We start from the raw sequence: 22,765 nt of genomic DNA, 5'->3' as shown, positions 1-22,765 counted from the left end.
TAATATTTGTCCGTGAAATGTGTTTCGGAAACCATCATAACGTCAATATTTTTTTCAGTTACGAACAGTTTTAGTTCCCTGGCGTGTAGTCCCCGATTTTGTAGCTGATGGTTTCAGGCATTTGGCTTGAAATTTAATGAGCCTGCGTACCTTAGTAGCAAAAGTTCTCGTCTAGATTCTAGGGAAGAAATCTTCGCCTCGCAGGGTAGACCATCAATTGGACTTCTATGGTATGCTCCTAGAGAGATTTACCCTTGTTTATTCAATAGTAGGGTGTGTGAGACCTTCTAATTCAATGAGTATGGGATAGTGGTCACTGTCATGTAAATCAGCCAAAGTTGTCCAAAGTGTCTTGCCCATTAAGGTTGCTGAACAAAGCCCTAAGTTCAATGGAAGAACGGCTTACAGTCGCCGAAGAGATGAAGGTGGGCGATTCATTCAATATGTGGAGTCGAAAATTGTTTATTACTTCCATTACTGTTCGACCTCTTTGACTGTAGTAATGTGATCCCATTCAGGCGCATGGGCGTTAAAGTCTCCCACTATCAAAACCGGTTGTGGCAGTTGAGTCAGCAACACTTATAGTTCCTTTTCAGTCACCACTGCAGAAGGGTCAAATGCAAGTTATAAATTGTAACGCGTCTGTCCGTAAGATACATTTTAATGGCTACTTAGGTTCGTGATTAAATCAACTTCTTCATATACTAAATCCTATTTAACCAGGATAGCTACTCCCCCTGATGATCTGTTTGTATTGGCTCTTTCTTTTCTAATTGCATGAAGACCTCTACACTGAAGGAAGTCCTCTTTTTTAGACCAGTTTTTTGGAGAGCTAGGACTGATGGTTTATGAAGACCTGCTATCAACTTTAGTTCACTCTATTCGGGTTTAAAACCGTTCAGTTTCTATTGTATTATTTTATATGTGATGGTTTTAGTCAGAAAATGTTTAAGTCCATATCATCCCCAGTAATGTGTTATGAGCCACCCTTATGGTGGCTACTAGAACGAGCACTACTACTTTTCTTATTGAGTGGTGAAGGGGGGCGAGAATGATGAGAAGTGCTCGGAGTTGAATCTCTGCAGACTTTAGAATCAGGGCGTGGTTTACGATTACCGGAGAGCGGGCTATCCTTTTTATCTAAGGATGAAGAACGAGAAGATTAGGAAGACTGGGAAGTGGTGAGGGTTTGAGAGGAGTTTAGATGTTGAATAAAGGAGGTAGTTGGTTTTTGTGTTTGGGGAAGAGATTCCTTTTTAAGGGTATCTCCGTTTGTTTGTGGGAATTTATGTGCGCGAAGGTTTAATTTAACATTGTGCGATGTGGATTTACTAACCGATATTTCTTCACTTTGCGTGGCAATAGATACATAACTTTTCTTCGTTTTAACTGCATTCGCATAGTTCAACTGTGTATTTACAAGTGGTTTTCCTATTACTCTAGCTGATTACTCACCGGAAGTGCTGCGCAAATTCCGGATAACGGTCGAGCGGGGCCTGCGTGACCACTCGCGCCCTAGACCGGTACTGGGGTTCCGAGTTTCTGCAGCGTAACTAGATTGTCTCTATGGTGTACTTCCATATTGAAAAAGGAAAAACCAAAAAACACGCAGGGGACATCAGAGGACTACACAAAACTGGGGCCCCGGGATCGTTATACCCGTACAATGGCTGCGGACCATAGACCAAAGTCTACACCCCGCAACCACAGCCCCCTGAGGCAGACTGGGGCTCTGGAGTCATCACACCCGTGTTGTAGTCGCAGAGTATCAATCATGGTTAATACTCCACGATCACAACACCCTGGGGAGGGGTTAGTTATTAGTGGGTTTAAAAGTCGCGTCACTAACAGAGCTATATCTCCGAAAATAATGTAAATTTTGAAAAATACTCCCAATGGTATATAGTTGAAGAATTAATATTTGAAAGTATTAAAAAATACCAACTTTTTAAATTTCTAGACTGAAATAAGGGTTATTGGATTTAGATATTAGCCGGTTTAGAGGCCGTGTCACTAAAAGTGCTACATCTTAGATTACTCCAACTTTTAAAAAATCATCCTAAGGGCATATTCATAAATGAAAAAAAAAAGAACTAGAATGTCCCCTTAGGTATTGTTGAACGCAATCGCTTTTACAACTACTGCAAAACATTAAATACGGGATAGACATCTTCGGCCTCCGAAATACTTTAAAAGAGACCCGGTCGGAAATTTTCCACCTTTCGCTGATTAAAAAAGATTATTCCCCGAAATAAAACGACTCGTAAAACCGGCCGGTTCCAGACGAAGTGGGCCGATAATTAAAATTTTCTTATTAAAACAAAATTCGCCCGTCCGTAATTCGAAAAGTGACGCGTCGGTTTTAATCAAATTACGACTGTATCTCCCCCAGATGTCCGTGCCGACCCCCTCGCCCCCCACTCCTCACGGTCGCAGAAGAGATAAAAAAAAACGAAAACAAAACCGGAGAAAGAACGCGCGCGCCTCTCTTTATTAAAGCGGCGTTCCGCGAGCGTCCCCGTCAAATAATTTCAGGAATATGCCTGTGGACCCTCCCGCTGGTTTTTTATGTAGCGGCGTAAGCGCGTTCCTATGAAAATGAGATATAATCAGGCGGGCGTGTCGTCCGTGTAAGCCGAGAAAAATAGGGTTATGAAATGGGGGACGTTATCGTTCTCTTTGCCCTTGCGGTCGGCACAAGGGGCGACACACGTTGTTTTAACGGCGACCAGATTTTTTGTTTCACTATTCTCCTGACTAGAATAATCCTTCGGGAAGGTTGTCGAACATCATTATATTCGGTTTCATTGCTGAATACCTTCTTTATAGCATCATTTTGTTATTATTTGGAACGCCATAAATGTGCTTTGTAGTTCAAATATGATGCAGTTTTGTTTGGTGGTAGCTAGATTAGGTCGGTCGAGGCCACACGTATGTGAGGAAAAGTCATTTTTGGAGACCGTTTCGAGGGAAATTATATATTTAAAATCTTCTTTCTAGCGAATATCTTAGAAGAGACAACGGTAAAATCACGGAACAGCAGATAATTCCTACGTCTCAACAGTGTCAGGATGTTGATTCTTTGAAATTTTATGATAGACAAGTCACCATTTCAATGCTTTTTGAAGTTCAAGTTCACTTCAAGTTTGAAGACGATATTATGACTCCAACTACGAATAGATGGTTTCCGATCCAATGCTATTTTAGACCTTTTGTCTATACCGTTATTTTGTGTAGTTCTTGGGTAACAGCTCGATTTACTAACTACTAACTGATAAGTTTCTTCTTGTATCTGCAACTGTTTAATATTACTAATATTATGTTAAGTTATTTCTGATACAAATTCAAATGTTGGTAAAAATATACCATGGTAGAATACCATAAAAGTGAGCATGAAATTGTCCTTTTGCGTTGCTGAATAACGCCTGTTATTTAGAAACAACTACTACATTTTTGAGTATTGACCCAGAAGTGGTTAGAGTTATTTTCCATACCAGAAATTAATGAGCGTAATAGATGTAAAGGTGACTAAATGTGACAATTATCCTTTTCCACGATGGTGCCCGTTATGTTATACATGTACTACCACATAATTCAACCGCAGTACTTTAATACCTTACAATTTTGAAAACCATTGTCATTTCCCCTTTTAAAATTTATGTGTTGACACTATAATGTATTTTCGGGTCGCAGTGGAAAGCTGCTAGGGTCTGCTAAATGGTTCAATTTACTTGTGTCATTGTATTCTAAAGCGATTCACTTCATTTATAGTCACTCTTCAATGCAAATGAGAAGAAGCGACATGTTGCTTTAACGGAGATCAGACTCTCCCCGCTTCGGTGGATAGGTCATCGAACATCATTATTTTCAGTTTCATTTATTGAATCTTTTTTTTTAATCATATCCTTTTACGATTATCTGAAAGACAATAAATGTGCATAAATGAAAAATATGCAATTTCGCTTGAAGTTATCTGGATTATGTAAGTCAAGAATTTGGGCCACCTGGGACGTGAGAAAATGGTAATATTAATAGTCTATAGAAAATTTCGAGAGGCGGAGAACATTAGTCAGATTTTAGAGCAACTGTTGAGGGTGATTATAAGATAAGATAATATATGTCCTTTATTGCGTACATGAGAGGACAGCATGCGGCTACAACTCCTATAGTTCTTCCAATAAAACAGCCATTGCACATCATGACCCGTTATGATGCCTCAGTATTTTGGTTTATTTTCACATTGTTTTAACAAAATACAAATATAAATAAATTAATGAAAAAATTAGGTTATAAAATATAATTTACTTAACATTATATTACATTTAATATATATGTTATCGAAGGACTTAACCTACAGCTAATGATTTAGTCACAATAGTTTGTGGGTTAGAGCTGTTTAATTATATTTACATTGAACTTTTCTCCATGCCATCTATGAAGTAGCATTCTAACCCTTTTAATATGTAGAGCTATCCCCTGGAAGCCTAATCCACTTAATTACTTGTATATCCAAGTAATGTAATTCTTAATTCTAAATTTATGACTTCAAAAGGTTTCAATGTTGTTGCGTTAACTGTTAAACGAGTAATTAAAAAAATATATGTTAAAAGGTTAAAAGGACTTGAACTACAGTTAATTCCATAGCCACAATAGTTTGTAAATTAGAGTTGTTTTATTACATTTACTTTTCACTTATGAGGTAGAGTAGCATTTTTATGCAGTGGTACCTCCTGTAAACTTAGTCCACCAGATTAACAATTGTATATACAAGTAATATATTTTAATTTCATTAGAGAACATATTTACATTTTTACGTTTAAGTCTTCTTTTCTTTGTTGCCGTATTTCATTGTCAAATCATTCAGTGAAATCACTTTGAAATCAGTGCATTTCTCCTTACTTTCCTTTGTGTTTCCACTGTGTAGATTTTTCTTAATAAAGTTAAGTTTAGTTTCTTATTAAACTACATTCTCCCTAATTATTTGCCATATCTACAAAATACTTACTATTCCATTTATACATTTTAATCCAATACTCAAACATTTCATACTCTGCAATACGATTTTTTACATTATCAGCATTGATTCATAATCATAGATCATAAAAGTTTTAATCCAACATTATCACTTTCTAAGCATGCATGTCCTTCCCGTCCATTGTATTCTTTGTTACGCCCTATATCAATTTGATTGAATTGATTAATGCAGTGTAGTAGAGGAATACTTAACAGAAGGCTATATTATTCAGTCATTGAGTCGGTTTTTTAGACGCTGTTTATTAGCGCCTAGCCAAGTGTAGTGCAATGTTCGTTTTTAAAATTTATAATTATTCGTGGGATATCTTTAGGTAATTTAAATCTTATAATCCCTAACAATATATCAAGGGATGACTTACATTCTTTATAGAGGTGCATATCTCTATATAGTCTTCTATAGGTACTATCGACAGTAAGAATTTCATCTGAAATAGTTGTATTAAATTTTGTTTGCAAAGTAAAAACTGTTTTCGAACTCATTGTTTTTATATATTTAATAAATTTAATCTCAAATAGAGCTAACATCAAAGTACTTTTGATTCATCAGCTGCTCCATATGTTATACTTTAGTGACTACCCATAATGATATTCAGTGCAGTAAAAGATATTTTTAATAAAACTGCAGAAAATTAATGTTTAATAGTACCAACACTGGGCCCTGTAAAACATTTTACTGACAAGAAGGAGCCCACCATTATCTCTTGTTCCTGTTTGAAGTAACTTAATAGAGACGCAGGCTGTTTGACTATTTATCTGATATCTATAATCTGATTGTCTTTGGAATTTTCTATCAAAGATCAAAAAAGCTTTGCCCAATTATAACCTCCGCAATCATGATTTTTTAGAAGATTATGTTTATTATATGTAGAAGTGTTTAGGTTTAGAAGAATTTTGCGGATATTTGACAACCAGGCGAATTTTATAGGTTGATTCGCTTACATGTTTAGACCTATCAAACAGCATTTTGTCTTTTTTTTAAATAGAATAAAATGAGTGGTAAAAATACTGCCTCAGCTCAAAGTGAATTTACAAAATCTTATAAGCAACACATTCAATATTATTCAATTCAGGCAACCGCCATAGGACGTAAACAAATAGTGACTGTCAATTTGGCAGAGAGTTCCAAACAAAACGACATAAAGCTCTAAAAATGTATATATTGTGGAAATGGCATACATGGGTATAAATATTAGAATTTCCTAATATAATTAATGATTTAACTATTTTATTTCTTTGCCATCCTGAATACACGTCCGAGGTCATTAAGTTAAGATCATCTTATATATATTCTACACACATTAATTTGTGCATAAGCTGCAGCGTAGTCTAGGGTAAAACCGATTATAGAAGTTCCTGAATGTATTTATAAACCGAGGCTTGTTCAGAAATACAGAAAGTGTCAATATCTATGTTGTAAATCACGTCGTAACACGTACCAATTTGACGTAAAAAGTAATAGTATTCAGAGAAGTCCGAACCCAAAACCGATACATTAGGTGCTAACCCATGGAGGTTTTATTTAATCCGCGCGATAGGTTAACTGTTCGAATATATGACAGTGTTTTGGTCGTTGCTCTAAATGGAACCTATTCGGAAAATCGAATTGGACTGGACGCGGCCGACAGTGCCGGCTCGCGGTGTTTTTTTTTCGCGTTCATTTTCGGAACGGCCGCTCGCTTTTGTCTCGACACAATCCGCATTCGCGGTTTCAACGTTTTCTGTGCTGGTGATGGACACGAGCATTAACGATCCACACTTTTATCGTTTCTATTTCCCGAAAGCGTATGATAAAAGTTTGTGTTTTTGCCTTTTAAAATGGGAAATTTATTTTTTACTGGTTATTGTTTAGTGTCGTTATTTAGACGTTCTACCTATATGGAAAATAGCGTGATAAGCTTGGCCGGATGTTTATTTTCATTTATATAGAATTTAGCCTATGATAGTTGAGCTAGGATGAGGTCTGTGTGAAGAAATATACCTTGGAGGTGTTAGGAGGTTTAGTTTTGGTGTAATTTGCAAAAACATATGGAACTGGCTCAAAGAGAATTTGAAAATAAAACTCAAGTGTGTAAAAAACTTTTCGAAAATAAACAAATATACAATTGGCTTGGGAAAGATGGAACATCCAGAGGTCTGAAAATTCTATTGTAATTAAAAAAATTAATATATTTTTGCTAGTCGTTGCCGATTAACTTACACTTTTTTTAAAATATATTTTAGAGTTTTCTTTTCCCTATTACGGTTTATCTAGATTGGAACTACTGTTTAACGTGGGCTCTAAACCATTGTCCTCGGTATTAAGCCTACCGACTGGCCAGTAAGCAACTTCGGAGATCATTCCAGATGACATCTGGTCTTACTGGCGTGAGTGAGATCATTTTTCTTGTTGGATTTTGCACACTTGCCTAAAAACAATCACAGCTATTTAACAATCACAAACATAACGACCATACCCCAGTACGATACGAATCCGCGACTATCACAAGAGTATTACGGCCATCCTGTCGCCTTTACCACTGTGTCACCAAGCCGGCAATTTACAATTTGTTTCTGGAGTGATACAGGTTATCGCGTCGGCATTTTTACATATACTAAAATTGGATCAATATAGAGAACATGAGCATGTCCCCTGTGCAAGGATGATTTTAACAGCAGGTAATTTTTTTGCAGGAAAGCAACAAGAATCATATACGCAGGACACCCTATATGGGAGATTAACAGAAAATATTATAAAGGATCAAATTAAAGGAATATACCAAGAAAAAGTTTATTTGTTTACACTCGATTAAAAATAGGGCATTGCAGAATAACTCATAACATAGATTTATTCAAAAAGGTGAACCCCGTTCGGTTTTACGGAGTATAGCACAGCCCTAATTGTGAAACATATATTTATCGAATGCAGGAAGTATGCAGATCAGAGACTGAGGTTTGGGCTGGGGAGTACCTATGAGACCTGCGTCGAGCTAGGAAACTTGTATGGACTGATATCATTCTTGAGGAATGCTGGTCTCTACACGGGAATATAATTGCTATTATCAAAATCAAGGTCTTAATAATTTAACCCTGACCCTAAAAAGTCCGTGACACTGTTGGATCGCTAATTAATAAAAATAAATAAATACAGTAACAAAACTAGGTAGTTATTTAGGAAGTTTCATTGGGCCTTATGTTTGTATCATTTGGTGCACAACTCTACAAACTTACATGCTTTCCTTTATTTGGGTTTGCTTCTTAGTTCAGTGTTATCCAAGAGTTGTGGCCCTACGGTGTTGACATGGGAGTTTTCTCAAATGGAATGTGATTGAGATAGGATGTTTCCTAATGTCTTGTTGAGATCTCTTAATTATTAATTTCCTCTGCGGCATTTGGAAACCGAAGAAACCACAATAACTCTCATAACTTCTCGTAGAATATCCATATAAGTGAATTCCGTAGGTTCATATAGGTTCTAGTATTTGCTTGTGCTGAAGCAAATTACTATGTATGGTTAATCTAAATTTTTTCAAACAAATAATACATATTTTATACTTTAATTGGAGTTCTTTTCTCTGCTTTTTGATTGGCTAATTCCAACGAAGTTTTGATCTCAAGGTATTGTTACAGTATGAAATAATAGTATTATTCATATTTAATGGCGTATGAAAAGTTTGGTCGTAGGTGAAATCAATATGCGCTGATTTACTATCATTGATATTTATTCTCCATATCTGGATTTTATACACCAAGTTATATTATTACTTGTGTGATGCATTTCATCTCACAGTAAAGAGATATAGAATAAAGTAAACAATCATATAAATGTAGAATCTATCCATTATAAATTATTGCATGATTTTTTTCTATACCCTGACTGAATTTTCTTATAATACATTATTTTATGGTACGATGGCGGTCATGACCTGTCTCGAGACCATTAAATTTTAATCACTCGCGTGTAATAATTTATTTTTAATTACTACTTGTTCGAGGTCAAGAACAAAACTTATTTGATATCAAGGATTATTGTTGAAGCTATGTTTTCAGATTTTCACCCGGTTATGTTGTATCGCGACGGCTTCCCTGGTTTTAATCAGAGTTTTTTACTTTTGTGACAGTTTGTCTGTGTTTAGTTTCGTTAGGTATTGTGTTATAAATTAAAGATGTTACAATGACACTTGACTCTAATTAGGTTATTAAATACGATGGGAATCATGGGTTAGTTACGGATAATTGTTAGCATGACAACAGTCACTATCAACCAATAAAAAAATACGTCGAAAACAGAATGAAACCAACATTGTTACATTTTACCAAGTTTAAGTGAACAGTTTAAATATGTAGTGCTCTGGGCTTCTCAGAGTATTGAAGAAATTAATTGAAATATTGAAATTATATATCAAAATTATTCAGAGCTCATTTTTAGATATAGTGAAAATTATGAAAAATGAAAGTTATTCATTAAAATTAATAAATTGAATTCACTTACAATTATAAAAATTTATATATCTATAAGTGATATGTGATAAAAATATAAATATGTGTTTTGGAATTAACTTTGAGAATATTATATGTCATTTATGTCCTGTGACTTACCCTCTCCGGTCTTTTATACAATTTCTTTTAAAATAAAGATGCACATAAAACATTAGTTTAATCTTTCAGTAGATTGAATAACATAATACCAAAGGTAGAATAAGATACGCTATAATATCTCAAGATAAATTTAGTGAATTATTAACCCTCTATCTCTTCCGATATGCGACAGTAGCTAGTACTTTGTTATGAAAAAACTATTCAGACAACTTTGAGGTGGTGCTAACTAATAAATTCTATATATGAATTTGTTTTCTAGAGTTGTAAAAATTTGGCCATAAACGGTTTAAACATTGAATTCGCTGCTTTTGTTATATTATGACTATCTCTGGAAGTGTTTTCTAAACGAATCAAAGAGTTTCGAACATATAAACTATGTGAAACAGTATTTCTCGAGATGTAATAATATCTGGTAAGCTTTTTGAGGATTGCCCAAAAAGAATCACGAAATAATTAAAACAAATTTAAAATTCACAAATACATGACTCTTCTTAAACTCCATAACATGATATTGTTCTCTATGTTGATAAATAAAAGTGTAATTGTTTATTAACGAAAAAATAAGTTTAATTTTTTATTGATCTAAAACTATAATATTCTTTCTAGCAAGTGAATAAAACATGAAGCATAGTCTTTTGACGGGCAAGCTAATTCAAACCTCACGGTAAATATCGAAAAGAAACGCCACTGTTTAACTCAATAATATTGTTTTAGTCCTCCATATAACCCCCGCCGATTTCTTCCCATTATCGTTGATTGTTGACCACTGATTGGAAAAACCTTTTTCGTTCCCGGCGACCGGCGAATAGTTGTTTTTTTTGTCCGTTTTAATCAGGGACCGGACTCATTATTCTTCGTGACGAACGCCCATCGTCATCCGGCAACATCGAATGCCGCCACAGCGACAATCAAGTCGGAGTTTGTTCCGCGTCGCTATTAAAGTGCAAGAAAATTGCCAAAGCGCATTGTAAGAGTTATTTAATAATGTACCGTTCGTGTCTCGATCAATTTCCCTCGCCGGAAGACGAGGAAGACCCGGTTGCGACTGTTTCGGATTAGATTGGGCGAGTAGTGGCGTGTGAGGAGGAATTTACATTTCGTTCCGTTCGAGAATTAGGCGAAAGCAATATGCACTTTATTGTACGGACGTTTTATTCATCTACGTTTGCTTTAAAACAATATATCAAGCGGTATATATATGTTGGAAAATCGATAAGGTCTAATAAACTGGAATAGAAACAGCTTAAGGGGTTATACAATTTTGACGCCCCTTAATTTAGTTTCTCGTAATATATTCAATGGATTCGAATACAATTTTGAAAATCTTAGATTATTCTAGCTTTACACTTGATATATAAGTCTAAGGCTTATATAATAAATAGTAGACTTATATAATAAGTCTTATATAATAATGAAACAAAAATGTTATAAAATATAATTTATCTTAACATTATAGTACATCTAACGCATATATTGTCGAAGGATTTAAACTACAGTTCATTAAACAGCCATTAGCTTGTAGGTTAAAGTTATTTTATTATATTTACATTGAACTATTTTCTAAACTACCTATATGCCTGTATGCCCCGGAAGCTTAATCGACCTAATTCATAATTTCACAAATAAGTAAAGTATTTTATTTTTATTATAGAACATATCCACCTTTGTATTTTTTTTTAGTTTAGCTCTTGTTTCCATCGATGCTGTGTTTTCTTGTCATACAATTTTGATATCTTTTTAGTTTCTTCTGTTACCACGTGGGTACATTTTTATTAATAAAAGTAGAATTGCATTCTCTCTAATACAGGTAGTATTAATTCTCTCCTCGTACATTTTAAAGAAATATATTCAGAACAATTACACATATATCTATGGACATAAATCTATCACACTCTACAATGCGATTGTCTACAGTTATCCTATAATAATTGCTATATAATATCCTATATAACCCACCTTTAATTGTTTCTACTCTCATCACTCTGTCTTGATATTGTCAGCATTGAATGTTCCACAGAATGAATTATTCCACAATGGTTGCAAATAATTTTATATATTTCTTCATCTTCCAGCTCTACCTTAGTTTTTGGGGTTAGCAAGATGACGCTAATATTTTTATTCGTGTTAAAAAGTGTTTCGCTGTTGCGTTATTAGGCTAATATTGTCTGAATAACATTTTTTGTTTGATATGCAAACCATTCATTGACCTTTCTATCTTTGTGCTTTTTTTATTTGTTTCCAATGTACCCACACTTGGACAGTTTTTTCTACTGTCTCAATTTATGTTGATCACCAAAACTCAATTGCGATTGTTTGGGATTAGATTAGTCACTTTATTGTATGGACCTTTTATTCATCTACCCTTGCTTCAAAACAATATCAAGCGGTATATTTATGTTGGAAAATCGATATGGTTTAATAAACTGGAACAGAAATAACTTAAGGGGTTATACTATTTCTGGGTATTTTGTAGACCGTTATTCCACGATGTAAAATTCGACATGCCTCAATTCGCTACAGGGTTATACTATTCTTTTGACGTCCTGAAAAATGTATGTGAATTTATATTCTTGTAACCTACTTAATGGACAAATAAAATCTTGGTTATCCTGAGAATCTTCAGGTTTTCCTTTCTTTGGCTTTGCTTCCCGTTACACCATTTGAACTGGTTTCCTCTTATATACACCAGAAAAGTCACGTGTCTATACGCGTGACTGGTTTTAGCATGCTTTACTTTTGGTGTTTGAACGTTCTTGGACTTAACTTTTTAGCGTTAGTTTCCAAGATGTTGGTACCGTGTTGGCGCTGTGCACCGCCTCTGTGTAGAGACTCTTGGAAAGTTTTTCGATCTCAATAGCTTCCCATATGATCTTTTTCGATTTATGCATTACGTTAGCTATTGTCTTTGTATTTTCAAAATTAATCCTGTATGAAGTCATTATTTAATGCTTGCCAGAGGCAATGTAGTTTCACTTTATTGATTGCATTACGTTGGTCATCTCTTCGTAAGCCCATATTTCTGTTTGTTTATCTCTCTGTAGTGGCAGATGATTTTAGATATTGCTTCCGGCTCTATTTTGGCTTTTGACGTTAGCAAGATTGCGTTTCTTGCATTGCAAGAATCTTTTTGTTCGAGTTAAAATGTTTGTTGTCTTATTTAAGGATTCGACTAATTTTATCTGTGTTACATTTTATGTTTGACATGCAAATCTTCCCCAATAATTTTTCTGGCTCTTCCTCTTGTTTTTCAGTGCGTCATTTCTTTCTCTATGTACCCATTCTAGAGCAGTTTTCTCCATTGTATAAATTTATTTTCGCCATCAAGAATCGATTCGGGTTAGTTTGGGCGAGTAATGGCATGTGAGAAGGAATTAAAACATCGATATTATTTTGATGCACTGAAAAATTAATCTCAATTTAATTTCTCGTAACCTATTCAATGGGTTTAAATAAAATCTTGAAAATCTTCAGGTATAGTCATCTCAATTTATGACATTAAAACGTCGCAATTGTGTCGCATTTAACTGTGATATTTTAGGCAATTCAGTTTATTTTAGCTTTGATATATAACAACGTATAAATATAAATAAAATAATGAAACAAAAATGTTATAAAATACAATTTACCCTAACATTATAGTACATCTAATGCATTTAAGAGCTCAATTTAAGGTTTAAGCTTTTTAGTATATTTCCATTGAACACTTTTCTACACTACCCAAATATCCACTGGGGTCTGAATCCAACTAATTAATAATTGTTCAACTAAGTAATCTATTTTATTTTGCTCAGAAAACATATCTACCTTTCCATGTTTAGTTCTTAATTCCTTCATTGGTGTGTTCTCTTGTCAATTCATTCTAATATCACTGAATCTGTCCTTAATTTCTCCTGTTACTACCTGTGAAATACCTAATCCGTTTGTTATATATGCAAAGCAGTCGGTATAAATTATTATGTTGCAAATTTTCATATATAAAAGAACAATCACACATAAATCTTTCACACTCTACAATGTGACTCTATGAAGTCACTGTCAAACTATTAAATCGGTGAAGTTTAAATACCCGTTTAAGTTAAGACTTCTTAAGTATTCTAATATTCTGCTGAGTATTCTACATTTTTTTTTCATGAGCACTTTCTACGAAATATAAGAAAATTACAAAAGAAGATGAATGAAATGGTTAAAGTCGTTTTCAAGTTATGATGTCACCAAGGAAAAAATTAATTCATATTTATATACATAGTTATATACATAGTAAATTTGTGTTCATATATAAAAATATTATGTACATAGATTTATATTAATATAATATTTATTTTCCATAATATAAAATATTTAATGAATAGGTGCCAAAATTCTATGATAGAAAAAGTGGCATCAACACAAACAATGTATCGGTCTATAATTGTATAAATGAGCAAGTGGTGTAAATCCTACCGATAAAAGAATTTTTAGAATTCACTAAGGCATGCCAAGGACTAGAAAATGATTGAAATTAATGTGACCTAGAAACCTAGAAAACTATTTAAGTAAAATAAGTTGAAAGTAAAACTTTACCGGTAAAATATACTGTCATCACCAATAGTTAAATATTTAAGAAACTTCCTGTGAAATAGACTAAACTCAATCATGGGGTGGAAAAATAGTTGACTTTTATAAGTGGCGTATAGGGAATAGAGAAAAGACCTGGCGCATAGGATCATTGTTCTTATCTAAACCATTTCAGCTATATTCTTTATTCTTTAATATTCTTTTAACTATATTATCTTCATTGGATATCAATATAAATTCTCAATAAAGTGGGACAATTATTCCAATGTCATAAGTAACTTAGGGAAAGAATGGCGACATCTAAAGGTAGTGCATAAAAGTAGTTGAGTGACAAAATCTAATGGTACAGACTGAGAAGCTTGTTAATTGCAAATTAAATATTAGGAGAAAAATGAAGTTAAAAACAACTATCAGTCAGAACACAAATTCCTAAATTTTATATTTGAAAAAATATTAAGTCCGTCTTAAGTGAGCGTGCTAATTGAGTGTTTAAGAATTTGTTTTATTTTCGATTTTCCCGTATTGTTGGAACTATTAAAGAGTTGTGACAACTTTAGATAAAAACGATTAAGAATAGTATGATCAAGTAAAGCTTTATTTTACATATAATAGAGATAACAAATTAATGTGTCCATTTTATCGGAAGGTATAAGCAGTTGCGAAATAAAAAACCCGACAAATGTGAAAATTTCATCCTAATATAGATTAGCAAAATTCGAGAATAACAAGAATCGTCTGTCCTTTTTTTTACATATTTATTATTTTTATTAGGCATTTAGGTTATTGCAAGCAGCTTTTGATTTATTTTGATGTCGAATGAATATAGAACAGCAAAGAAAAAGTTTTCTCGCTTAACAACTGAAAAAACTGATATGGTTTTGGAGACGTAGTATATCATTGTACTAGAAATAATTCTAACGGTCATCAAGATTTTAGTATTTCCTAACAAAGAACTAACTGAATGTTGCAGGTAATAAATAGGTTAATTTGTGTATCAAGACTTGAAATAAATGTTGCAAGTAATATTAAAAACTATAAACGAGCTTCCTAAAATTTTAAGTCGTCCTTTGTTGATGGGTTGTTAATTCCCAAGTGGGACATAAGACAAAATAGAAAACAGTAGATTAGCGATAGTCATAAAAGACAATTTAAAACTTATCTACCCTCAAGGGTGATATTCCATATATCTATAAAACACATAAAATATAATAGCTTGAAATAAATACACCTACAAACAGAAAAACTATTGTCTTAAACATCGACGAGTGGAATAAATAAATAGAGAACGATGGAATTTTATTTAAAAATTTAGCTAAAGAAATATTTTAATATGTTTTGGTATACTACATACATAATATACTAAATTAGGCTAATTAATATTATATATCAAATATATGTCTGATCCTGTATTGAAAATTGTCATTGTCGTATTGTCAAGACAACTATTGGTAGTATAATGGCATTAATTTAAATAAATCATGCCCCAAAATTTACTGAAAGTATCGAAACAGTTTAGTGACTATTAGTATTTGATATAGTTTTCATATATTTTAATATGTTTTAGTATACTACATTCTTAATATACTAAATTACGCTATATATTAATATAAACTAATACTATATATTAAATATATGTCTGATCTATTGTTGAAAACTGTTATTGTCATATGGTCAAAACAAGTATGGTAGTATAGTAGGAGAAGCATGACTAACTTAATAAATCGTGGTCGAATTTCGACTACTGAACGATCACTGATATTTTGTTTTATTTGAAATTGTAGTGACCTGTAAAATGCCAAGTGTGTCTATACATCCAAATTTTTTCTATATTTATTTAAATTAACATCTAGAATGACATTGATTTAAAGAAATCATGCACCAAAATTTACTGAAAGTATTAAATCGAAACAGTTTAGTGACTATTAGTATTTGCTATAGTTTCCATATATTTTAATATGCTTTAGTATACTATATACTTAATATTTGCGCTATATATTAATATAAACTAATATTATATATCAAATATATGTCGGATCTTTTCTTGAAAATTGTTATTATCATATTGTCAAAACAAGTATTGGTAGTATAATAAATCACTTTTAAATTACTGTTTTTGTTATGTAAGATAGGCATGACTAACTTAATAAATCGTGGTCGAATTTCGACCACTGAGCGATCACTGATATTTTGTTTTATTTGAAATTGTGTTGACCTGTAAAATGCCAAGTATGTCTATAAATTCAAATTTTCTCTATATTTATTTAAACTAACATCTATAATGACATTATTTTAAAGAAATCATGCCCCAAATTTACTGAAAGTATCAAATCGAAACAAAAACACTGTCTGCGTCATATTTAAAACCAACGCAAATATTTATAGAACGATTAATATTAAATTCGTTCACCTAATCAAATAACGACAAATCTAATCCATTCGAATTAATAATAATAATGAATAAAATCCAATTTATCCGAGTGAGAATGATAATAAAGCGTACGCACAAATTACACACTTGGTTCGCGGGTATTTTGTTCGAAAAAACATTCATGGAAAACATGGACCGGAAAATATCGATATAGTATAAAATCGATTTTTAGTATGTTAGTGCTGTTATCTATTTTTATTCGGGTTGGAGCAGGTCCGTTTCCTTATTCAGGACGCTCTTAGGGCTGTTTTAAATTTAATAATGCTGATGCAAAAGTATCAATGAAATATGTATATGGAAATTTGAATTTCAGACACGCTTCTGTGTATGTATATTAACGGGCGGCGGAAATAATATTTCGAAAATGTAAATTAATTTATTTTAAATTTATGAGTTCGTTTAGCGCAACATTTTTCTTATGTAAACTGTTATTTTGTTTGTTGTTATTTTTAAAGACGATCGGCTATACAATATTTAAATTGTGTAGGTTGGTTTGAATTTGTAGTGACTGAATATAACATTACAATTTTTATTTATTAAGCATGGTTTTCAAATTACTGCACATAAAAAGAAAATAATTTTTTTTATAAACTTATAAGTAATATGATTATATATACTCTGGCGATGCTATGGGATAAAAGCAGTATTGGAATGTAAGTTATCAAATGAGAATAAGTTTTTAACACAAAAACTATTAGTTGTAGTATTAGACAATTGTGGTTAAGAAGCAATTTTTAGGTTAATGTTATTTTTACAAAAGTTTCTTGAGGTAATATAATTATTTGGTAGAAAATTAGCAACAGACAATTCGAAACTAATTATAAGGAATGAGTTATTAGTAAAATGTTATAATTTTGTAAATTATAATAGAATACAGGGATGTTTATGTTGAATAATACTAAAACAGAATTTTTTTGAAAATTGTATACTTTATACGTATAACTTTCAGATGTTGCAGATATTTCCAAAAAATAACAAAAATATCTCTTTAAATGAAATGTCATGTATTTTTAGGATAGTGTGAATTTAAGAAATAGTTAATAAAAGGTGTGAAATAAATTGATAAAATAAGATTTGAAGTCTTGTGATTTATTATTTATTTTGGTTTATATAACTCTCTGGGGCAGATAAATAGTACAGAAAAGTTGAAGTAATATATTGTATAATATATTTTATTGAAATAAATGGAATAAAATAAAAAAATAAAAGTAATCTATGTAAGATACAGACAAAAAATATAAAAAAGATATTAATAGAAAATCTAGGAAAAAAAACATAATTAATTTTGATATAGAATACTTTATCACATTTTTTAATAGTTTATCGTGATATTTTACTTAAAATTTGCCTGAATTCTGGAAAACTGTATGGACTAAGAACTTATCTCTTGTGATGGTCGCTTTCGTTGAGCTCTGATAATTACTCTATATTGATAGTTATTAACGTTGGTCATTCACTATCCAACATTCTTTTCCATGCTTTCAAATCACTTCGATCGTCTAATGAATCTGTTAGTTTTCCAACTTTTACCTTAGCATTCCTTTTTAGGATATTTATTTTTAGAATATTATTCAAGAACTCGATTGACATATTTGTTTTGATTTTAACGTTTTTTTCAGAAGCAATGAACAAATAATTTTATCCAATCCTCATCTTCTAAGTAATACTCGTAAAATAAGTAATTATATTTGGTGCTTGATACAAGAAACTTATGTTGAAGGTGACATAATAACTAAAACTGTTCATTTTTAAACATTTTAAGCCAAATAAATCATAAATGGAAGTTAATTATGTTTTAATGATTCATTCTAAATTGTGTCTCGTTCTCATTTTTATTTCTAAAAACAATAAAAATTAGTTACACATATCCTATAGGCAAAAATGCTGTAGATCAGTGTTAAATAATTTTAAAACCAAAATCTAGACTAATGGGGAAACCAATTAAAATAGCCAATACTTTTGGTATTTAGTAAAAGTCCAAATTAGTTTCGACAATTTTCTTCCACTCTGTCGGTTATAGTCGGGCCTCTCCGTATATTTTGGATGATAAATAATTATTTAAGTAGTCGGCTAATGAAGTGGAAAGGCGGAAAGGGCGGCGTGTGCATAAAATATGAGACCCGGTCCCCGGAACGCATCCTCCGCTAGTCCCGCGACCCAAAGCCGTTCTAGCGCGACGCAACGTGACCCTTTTATCGTCACTTCATTACTCACTCCCGGTCTCACTCCCGGATTCTTATCTCGACCCGCTCCTTATTGGAGATCCTTATTGAATTTGAAATATTAGCGAATACCGGCAAATGTATTCGTAGAATTTCAATCGATCTCGATCGAGGCGGACTGGGCGCAACGTCGGTTGATCCCGCCGCCGATGAAGGGCGGGCATTTTTATTGCTGCGGAAGATATTTCTCGTCGTCGAGCGAGATCGAAAGCTCGGTAATTCGCGAATTTAGGTCCTCGTAGTCTGCGGATAACTTATTCGTGGAATATTCGGATTTTTTCCCCAACCAGCCCCGCAGTAACGAGATTTATGTCGTCCCATTTCGGCGTGTTCCATTTGATTTTAATATTGCAACTTTTTAGCTGGTTTCCCGGTGGATATTTTTTATTATATTATGTACGAGGCAGGTCCAATAACTACTTAGCCTGCAAAAGGAAAACCAAAATTTTGGAGTAGCGACGATTTATTCATCAAACATAGTCTCCTTTTAGCTTGATACATTTGACTCAGCATTGCTCCAACTTTAATGCGTTTGAAAACGTTCGACCTTTTTTGATTAAAATTTTTATGCGCCGAGCGATTTTTTCAAGTTTGGAAACAAAAAGAAGTTCTACGGGATGAAATTAGGAGAATACGTTGGATGGACTAGCAGCTGGTAGCCCAGTAGGACTGATTTGGTCATGATGAATGAGAAGGTGTTAGCCGGTAAGTTGTCATGGTGGAAGAATAATATTTTCTTCGCCAAATAAGGTTATTCATTAATTCGGTATAGACTTGTCCAATAATTTAGATTAGTATAGCCCTGTCAGATTTTAACCTTCTTCGTGTAGTTGATGTAGATTATACCTTGTGAACCCCAGAAAACGGTGGCAAGCTCCTTTCCGGTCGATATGAGAGTCTTCGCCTTCTTCAGAGCACGTTCGCCTGGTGAAGGCCACTGTTTCGATAGTTCCTTGATCTCCGGTGGATCCATGTTTCCTCGACGGTCACGAAAGAAGGCACGGTTTCCTTCGGATTGCGCTTAAACAGCGTCAAATACAGCTCTGATATGGTCTCATAGTTGCACTTGTTGTCCGAAGTGAGCAAAAGCGGCACCCATCGTGTTTTCTCATGCCCAAAAGTTCATATAGGATATAAATCACACGATTTTTGAGTTGCCTACTATCTCAGTTATCTCGATCACCTTCAATCGGCGGTGTGTCCTAAAAGCATCGTGAATACTTGTCAACCTCGACCTCAACAATACTCTCAACCGTGGTAGCCGTTTTCGGTGCATCTGAGCGTTTGTCATAAAAAAACCAACATGCAACCATGTTGTAAACTCGTTAAACCACTTTTTCACGGTTGCCATCGAAGGAGAAGAATCACCATATACAGCATTTAAGCGATTCTTAATTTTGCTGCGGGATTTCCATTCCAAATACATCAATCGACTCACCACTGATATTACCCTTTTTATCATTTTCTAATATCCGTGGATCCGCCCGCTTCCACACTTGATCTCAAAAGAAATCTACGAGCCCCTTTCGTCCAACATTCGACAGTAGCCCTCTATGAGAATCTCTTGCGATAGTGGCGCCATCGGGCGGTGATGCTAAGCACTTACGGATGACTTATCTTCTTATCTGAGTTATGAAAACTCACTTCTAATTTACTTTAAAGTAACGTTTTATTTTACGGCAAAGGGGTCGAGTTGTTGAAGGGCACTGATCTCCTTTGTAAAACATTATCTTAGTTGGTCTTATTCTAAATATTATTCTATAGTATGTCTTTATATGTCCTATGATCAGGTCGAATTGTGTTAAACGTTTTAGTCTACACACTGTCACGTCGCTCATTTAGCTGATTGGCCAGTACGTGGGGATGTACTGTCATTCATTTTAAAGTACTTAACACTAACATACTTAATCACACTCATGATGGATTCTAGAGGAATATCGCGTAGACCCACTAGCAATATCCTATAGTTGGATACTACATGACTAAATAGTCTTGAGTAAATAGTTTTTAGTTTAACAGGTATGTGCTTCTTCAAGGTTGGACGTCGGTCAAGACGCATAGTTTATTTCGCATTGTTATCTTGGGGAAGTTTTCAATTACTGATTGCTGATTACTGGTTCTATTTTATTATTTGGCTGAATAATAGTTTTTGTGATTGATAGATCAGGTGTTTATTCACACTGCCTTGAGAAACTCCTGAATATATTGAATATAATTCACTGTTTTCATCGCCTTTACCCTAATAAAATATGTATCTGTAAGATAATATTTTAGCAACTGAAAGTTTGGGGAGAAGTTTAACCTGCAAACCTGCGGGTCACACTTTATCAAAAGGTTGAGATCAAGATATGCTCAGAAATAAATCCGAACAATATCTTTTGGAATATAAGTCCACACTGATATTGTATATCAGTGTATGCACTTAATTTATATTTCCAATTTGTTCTATTATTCTACAGAGTGGGTGGGTTTAAAAATATTATTTATTATTTATTATTATTTAATAAAATACTTCTGTTTATGACACAAATTGCTAAATCCGGCTTGGTTGGCGCAGTGGCAAAGGCGACAGAGCGGTCCTCCTATAGATGTGATAGTCGCGGGTTCCAATCCTGTTGGGGCATGGCCCTAAATTTATGTTTGTGATTGTTTAACATAGAGTGCACAAGAGCTCAAACCCCTAGGATTCCTACGTTAAACTGTAGGTTCAATCCAGATAATTTCTTGTTGGCAAAAAGGAGACTTTAATATATATATATATATATATATATATATATATATATTTGTGGAATTATTTGTGGAAGTCCAGGGAAGGTTTAAAAGGTTAATAAATATGAAAATGCTCGAAATTAAATAAAACCAACAATTTTGTTTTTCTTTCATGTTGAGGACCGAATCTGACAATCTAAGTGCGCGCGCGCGCGCGCGAGAGAGAGAGAGAGAGCGAGAGAGAGAGAGAGAGAGAGATCAAGAAAATAGTCGTATCGCTACGTCAGAATTGCGTTCTTTAGAGACTGACAATGAAGTAGATAGGCATATAGGCATTTTATGTAAACATGTACAAGGCATATAACATAGAATGCAACGAGTTCGTGCACATCAAACACGTCAACAGCGAGCACGAAATAATGAAGTTGAGCGATTCCGCAGACGCAGTGCTCCTATAATCCTGGAACGAGTTGCATTTCACTATGATGCGGCAATAGGTTAATGTGCTGACAAATCGGTAACAGTTGGGGAAATGACAATGATTTATAAATATTGCAATGCGTTAAAATACAGTGGTGAATCTACCGGATTATGTTGTGCTAGAGGCAAAGTAAAATTTCCACAATTGGTCCCACCACCAGATCCTTTATAGCTTTTTAGTTTCTGGGATCGGAAATTATTCTTAGCACTTCTTGGCCAATATTCAGGAATATAACAGCTGTTTCCAGATGACATCATTTGGCGCTACACGTGTTATACAGGACAATTTTATGCCCACTTTTTTACAGTTGACCCAAAATTGCATGCAGTAGTTACCAAACACATAATACATGGACCTTGCGGAGTTTTGGTTGACGGCGAGTGTTCCAAGAGACCAGAGATTGCTGAAACCATAACGGGAAATGATGTATCCCATCCTATCGTCGGCGATTAGTTGCGGACAATGGGCGATCGGTAGTTGTGAACGTAAGAGGACAAAATATTGATGTAGACATTCGTTGGATCGTGCCATATTAGCCAATAATATCCAAAGCTTTTGAGACTCACATCAATGTGGAATATTGTAATTTTGTGAAGTTGATAATGTACATATGTAAATATGTTAACAAAGGTAGCGATATGGCCGTCTTCGCTGTAACCAGTGCAAATGACGAAATAGTACAGTACCAGACGGGTACGTATGTAGCAACGAATCAATTTGGCGTATCTTTTTATTTCCGATCCATGAAAGACACCCTACAGT

General features: G+C 33.7%; 1 protein-coding gene and 1 non-coding gene across 2 annotated transcripts in view; both read left to right on the top strand.

Moving 5' to 3' along the window:
• Positions 1–22,765, top strand: part of LOC143199104 (limbic system-associated membrane protein) — a 565,114-nt gene that overhangs the window by 45,079 nt on the left and 497,270 nt on the right. The window lies entirely within an intron of this gene.
• On the top strand, positions 7,599–7,700 carry LOC143199233 (U6 spliceosomal RNA). Its single transcript, XR_013006404.1, has one exon. It is a non-coding gene; the product is annotated as a U6 spliceosomal RNA (small nuclear RNA).

This window comes from Rhynchophorus ferrugineus, unplaced genomic scaffold (genome assembly GCF_030347505.1).
Source record: "Rhynchophorus ferrugineus isolate W39M unplaced genomic scaffold, kcgeb_rfMv2 rfM6, whole genome shotgun sequence".
Classification (NCBI taxonomy): Eukaryota; Metazoa; Arthropoda; class Insecta; order Coleoptera; family Curculionidae; genus Rhynchophorus; species Rhynchophorus ferrugineus.
The sequence above is the reverse complement of the archived record's forward strand: the minus strand, read 5'-3'. Positions and strand labels throughout refer to the sequence as shown.